The sequence below is a fragment of the Mastigoproctus giganteus genome, chromosome 10 (assembly GCF_048544385.1).
Source record: "Mastigoproctus giganteus isolate SK-2022 chromosome 10, ASM4854438v1, whole genome shotgun sequence".
Lineage (NCBI taxonomy): Eukaryota > Metazoa > Arthropoda > Arachnida > Uropygi > Thelyphonidae > Mastigoproctus > Mastigoproctus giganteus.
The window spans coordinates 145,957,658-145,963,657 of NC_143584.1; the positions used below are offsets into that span (position 1 = coordinate 145,957,658).

The 6,000-nt window shown below is 37.7% G+C and overlaps 1 protein-coding gene across 2 annotated transcripts in view; it reads right to left on the reverse strand.

Annotated features, from left to right (window-relative positions):
• PAN2 (PAN2-PAN3 deadenylation complex catalytic subunit PAN2) overlaps nucleotides 1-4,765 on the reverse strand; it is a 588,859-nt gene extending 584,094 nt beyond the window's left edge. For both annotated transcript variants that reach the window (XM_090383685.1, XM_090383686.1), the window contains exon 1: nucleotides 4,666-4,765. The gene's annotated coding sequence lies outside the window, so the exon portion shown is untranslated. The remainder of the gene's footprint in view (nucleotides 1-4,665) is intronic.
• Between the last annotated feature and the right edge of the window lie 1,235 nt (nucleotides 4,766-6,000).

Sequence of the window (6,000 nt, forward strand, 5' to 3'; positions counted from 1 at the left end):
GCACGATGGAGAACATTGCAAAACTGAAGTGCAGTGTTCTTCCTGAAATAAAAATTTCAGGAAGGGACAGAGATAACCAAATGGCTTTTTTAAGGCTGACATTAAATAGGTCTGATTTCCTGGAGTCAATTAATACTAATACTAAAACAGCAAAAAAACTACATGGAGGTTAAAATGACCCCCACACACACACACAGCCAGAAATAAGTTAAACATATAAGTTGGCATGTACAGGAATACTGTACTTTAATACATCCTATACTGTACACCTATACTGTAATATACCCTATACTCTATTATTGCCCTGTAATACACCAGTTTGGAGTAGCCTGGGTTTGAATCCCATCATAGACATGAGAAATTCTTCAAGGCCTCTTTAATCAGGACTAGTCAAATGATCTCAAGAGGTTCACCCCGCTACATTATTCTGGGTTTTTCAGCCCATGAACACATGCATCCAGCAATATATTGGTGCAATATGGCTTAAGATAAAACTAATAACCTGTGGGAATAGTTTAGGTACTAATTGCATCTGGTCATTTTTAGCCTATTTAACAGATTCTTGATTATTAATAAAGTTTGGCAAAACTTTTCTTGAAAAATAATGTAAATGCAAAATTGGATGAATAAAGTTGTTACACGGTGCAAAAGAGCAAAAAAAAAAAAAAAAAAACTGGTGGGTGTATGTGTCTTTTCGCAGGCTTAAGGTAGTAGCCAAACCAATAAAAGAGAAACTGTGCAATCATTCCATTTGCCACTGCTGTAGAAAAAACTCATTATATATAAGCTTTTCAGCAGTAATACAGAACAGGTTTAAGAGAAATGTTTGCCATTTCACCTCTAAACTATTCCAAAAATTTTTAGGTAAAGGATTTTAAATTTCCCACTTTTTTGATGCAAAATTTAGAAAATAGGCAAAACACTGCTAGGTTAAAAAGAGATACAGAAGTGTATGTTCCAATGGATATATATAGCCTGAAAAACTATATTTCTGAAGCTCTCTCACATTTTTCACTGGAAACTGACAACTGCCTAATAATTTAATACATGGCATCTGCATTAATTAAACTCCCAAGTTAATTAATTCCAAGACCAAAGCTACACAGGAAGATTACACACCTCATGCTGCTATCTCATAGAAACAACATGATCATCTACATTTCTGTCTGCTGTTCAAGCTTAGTAGGGGAGCTAAAGCTGTATGGCAACTAAGACACCTGTTGCTGGCATCTCATAGATACCATGGGGGGAATGGAAACAAGAAAGAAAAATGCTTCACCTGTTGTCTGTTGAATGCCACACAAAAAATTAATATCTCATAATTCTGAATATATTGAAATGAAAATAATGTATAACTAATTAAAGAATACTGGTGGGCAAAGGTACATTATTATTATTATTATTAGCCATATGGTGCAAGGAAGCCTGAGGCTTATGCTGCACCAGAAAAAAATTTCTAAATTACCCCAAGAGAGAGAGAGCAGTAGAAGAAAATCACCAAAGAGAAGAATGATGATATTCAGCTCAGGACCCTGGGTGTGCCAAGCCCCACCAGATGTGAGCCCCTGTAGTTAAATGGGAGGATTTGACTTCATTTACAAATGTAAAAAAATAACAGAAACTTTTTAAAAGCAGTATCTACCAGATCCCACTCCATACTAGCAGCATAAAGTTAAGAATGAGTCAAAAATGAGATGGACAAATTTTAAAAAATATTAAAAAATTTTTAAAAAATAACAAGGGCTGTTCAATAATAAGGAATGTTCATAATTTTTCATGAACTACTGCTTGCTATTTCTAGCTGAGCTGCAGAATTTTAAACTAAACCAAGCTGCATCACATAGTAACTGTGCAGTTGACTTGTGCACATGGTATGATCTTGGAGGTCAGTCAAATTTATGTCCATTCAATTTTGCCTACGTAACAGTGGACATGATATGCAAAGAACAGTATGCAGCTCTCAAATTTTGTTTCTGTTGCAAGAAAACATCAGCTAAAGGATATGAAATGTTAAAAGAGGCTTATAGTGAATCTACACTTCCATAAAGTACAGCTTGCAGGTGATTTAAAATGGTTAAAGATGGATGTGATTCAATCACAAAATCAGCAGTCCTGCAGCTTCAACCACTGCTGTCATTACCACAGAAACCATAAACACTGCCTCTGTAAGCAAGAGAGAAGATTGTCATACAACAGTAAGGCAACTGGCAGAAATGTTCAGAATATCAGTAGGAATCATGCATAGTATTCTCCTTGGCATTTGCATACAACACACCTGAGCAACAGCAAGTTGCATGAAGGTTTGTCAGAAGCTGCAAAGGATGGTTACTGAAGATGGTGAGGTTCTGCACAAGGTGATAATGGTGGATGAGACACGGCCTCGTCATTTCAACAGTAAGCAACAAAGCTCTGTTTGGAAGCCTATGTTATTGCCAACACTAAAAAATACAAAAGTTGTGGCTTCTGCAGGAAACGTTATGGTCAGCTCTTTTTTTTTGACATTCAAGAATGGTTTACCAGAACATTGTGCCACATCATACAACTGTTATGGGACCTTACTACACAACTGTACTGCACACTTTGCGGGATCACATTTGTCACAAATGACTACAACAGCATGTAGGCAGGTGGATGTTGTATCACCACAATGCGAGGCCTCGCACTGATCATACTATCAAGTACTTAGCCAGCAATAATGTCAAATGTGTTGCTCATCTACCCTACAAACCTGACCTTACAATTTTTTTTTTATTTCCAAAGTTAAAGAAGAAGCTGCAAAGGAAAACATTTCCTGTTGTCAGAAGTTGTAAAGATATTGGAAGCAATTCTCAAGTCATATCAAAAATATTGCTTCCACCACGTTTTTGAAGAATGTCAGGAATCGGGGAGTAAGTGCATTTCATCAAATGAGAACTACTTTGAAAAGGACCATAAAAATATCGATGATTAATGAAGGTATGTTGTGAAAAAAAAATTATGAACATTCTTTATTGAACAACCCTCGTAATTTTACACATGATTAGGCTCAATCATATGTAAAATCAATTTATGCATATTTTTGAAACCTAAGGCCAGAATGAGGTATTTCTGCACCCAATGCAACTATTTGCAATCCTCCCCTCCTACTCTCCAGCTAACTATATCGTATGAACTTATAATGTAGTTAGCTAGAGAGATTTATTGATACTGCATTTTTACAAGCTTTGGAGTATTTTAAGAGATTTTGCACATATGTCAAATCTGTCTTATATATATACAGAATGTCCATATATTTACAGACGGTCGGAAACATACATTATTCCAGGATCACTGCTAAAATTTAAGTGTCTTTTTATATTTCAATACAGCCTAAAGACAGCCACAGGAGTTTATATCTTTGGTATAATTATTTTTTGACAGTCGGTATTTCATTTCCACAGTTAACAATGGGCAGTGCACTTTTTGTGGTAGCCTTTGGACTCAATCTCGCTGTATGCATATTAGTGGTATAGCTTACCCCAGATTATGAGTATCCCTAATTTAAAAACCGTTTCCTTCCGTAACGGTTTTATACCTACAGAGAACCAGAATCTGGGGGGGGGGGAAGAAAGTTGTTCATTTTACATTTTTCACCGGTCCCATCCCCCACTCCATAGGCTGCTTACACACCACGCTGACACATCAAGGCTGAGGCAGTTCGTACTATCAACAGCCTTTCCCCACCAAATGCACAACCCTGATCAGCTGTACTATTTTTTGAATAAATCTGCGGTAACTGAAATTCTTCAACTTCACTCTAATGGCCTTCTGTAACCACAAATTGAATTAAATAACATTGTGAAAATTAACAAAATATCGTGCTTCAGTGACGTTCGTGTAAATATGCCATTCGAAGTATATAGCAGTAGAGACTTGTACGGTAGGAGAAAAAAATAAAGTGATTTAGGGCAAAAGAAGTGATATAAGATTTAAGCAAAATTAATGTGATTTTAAGAATTTTTTTAAGATAAAAGGAACATGACGATTTAATTATTCTGAATTACACAATGTTAGCAAATATGTACACATGACCCCCCCCCCCCAGGGATCAAAATCTGGTGAGTATGGGCTTGGCACACTCTGGTGAGTATGGCACACCTAGTGATTCCCTTCTTCTTTTGGCTCTCTCTCTCAGGGTAACTCAAATTTTTTTTTTTGGCTGGTGCAGCATAAGCCTTAGGCTTTCTTGCACCACATGGCTAATTGTAATAATAACACAGCATATTATGACAGTCACATGCTTGCAGGGCCCACAAGAGTGAAATTGAAGATATACAGTACTCACACCAATTCTCCAAGTTAGCGGAGACCTAATTATTACAATTTTTAAGTAAAGAAATTAATTTTTTATAATCGGCAAAAAATCTACAAATTTAAAATAATAAAATGTTTTTGCTTTATTAATTTTTTTTCTTATTGATTTATTATATGTTAGGAGTGGCTTGTTTTTTTTTTTTTTTTTTTTGATCTTCACAACATGTGGGCACACGATAAGCAAAACCAATGGGACTCGTCAGGCGCTTTACGACGGAGCTCGCGTTGGCTCTCGACTTCCCTACGTTTTCCAGAATTTTGGAGTACTGTACTCGCAAACCGCCCTTCAACTAATTCTGATTTTACTATTGTAAAAAGAATTAAACTACAAACCTAAAACTCAGTCATTGAAAATGAAAAATAAATCCTGAAAGGATTTTGCAAAGTTTTACGTCATTTAATTCACACACAAACGTTCTCAGTTCAGCCGCCATTTTTATCTACAACCAATCAGAAAACAGAAAAGCATAGCTAGTAACTTTTCTGAAACAGATGTCGCAGCAGTTGTTTATATGAAAAGCAAAAATTTAATACAGTTGATCAAGCCTTCACAGGTGCATGGTTGATATCACACATTAATACAGTATTTTAACTAATCTGTGAATTGCTATAATCGTCCTCCTCCGCATGTCAGATGGAAAAGACCAGAGTTTGAATCCCGTCAACAATGTCAGGAATTTTTATTTTTCCCACCCTGGCTGTCTTCGTCGATCTCAGAAGAGGATAGCATGGTTTTTCCTTCCGTAAACTTGGGCAACACACACGTAATTGGCAGGTATATTACTGTATATACGGTGCAATGTATAGCCTAAGTTTCTCATGCACCAAAAAAAAAAGTTAACCCAAGTTTGATTGTTTCTTTCCTTTTGATTTTACTCCAAGACAAATGAGGCAGTCGTGTACTTCAGCCCTTCACACCGCTACCAAGACAGTCACCATTACTCCGCGCTCCAGAGCATGGTGGACTCCCCAGCTCAACCAAAGTTTCCACTACAAACAATTACTACACGCCAAGTGGAAAGCTTCCGGCGATGTCCAGGACCGCATTTCATTCTCCAAAGCCAGGGCCGAATTCAACAGAAACAAATCAGCTGCAATTAAAAAAGCACCTCGAAAGAACCCTAAAAAGGGGGAAACCATTCTACAGAACAAAGGCTAGTTCTTCCAGCAACATCGACCCAATTGACTGGTTCAACTACGTTGCCAGATTTTCTAATCAACCTCCAGCTCTACCTAATCGACCACTCCTCAACCGCTCTCATCTCACTGACAGTCTCGCTACGATCCGAATTTCTATGCAACAACTGATGCAGGCCATTAATACTCTCCCTCTTACAACAACCACCGGTGAGGATGGCACCCCCCAGTTCATAATCAAATGTTTAAGTGTCTTCATCATCGACTCACTCCTCAACCTATACAACAGATGCCTCGAAGTTCACTGCTTTCCACCCCAGTGGAACAGGTACTCTGTCTGGCCCCTTCCTAAGCACCAACAATCGACGCTCCCGAGCCAACATAGGCCCATCGCTTGCGCCTCTGTATTGCTAAAAATTCTGGAGAAAGCATTGCTACCGTCTGTCACCCATCAAATTCTCCGTGACAGTCCTCAGCAAATACACTATGGGATATCAGGAAGGTCAACTATAACTAACCTTGCAACAACCA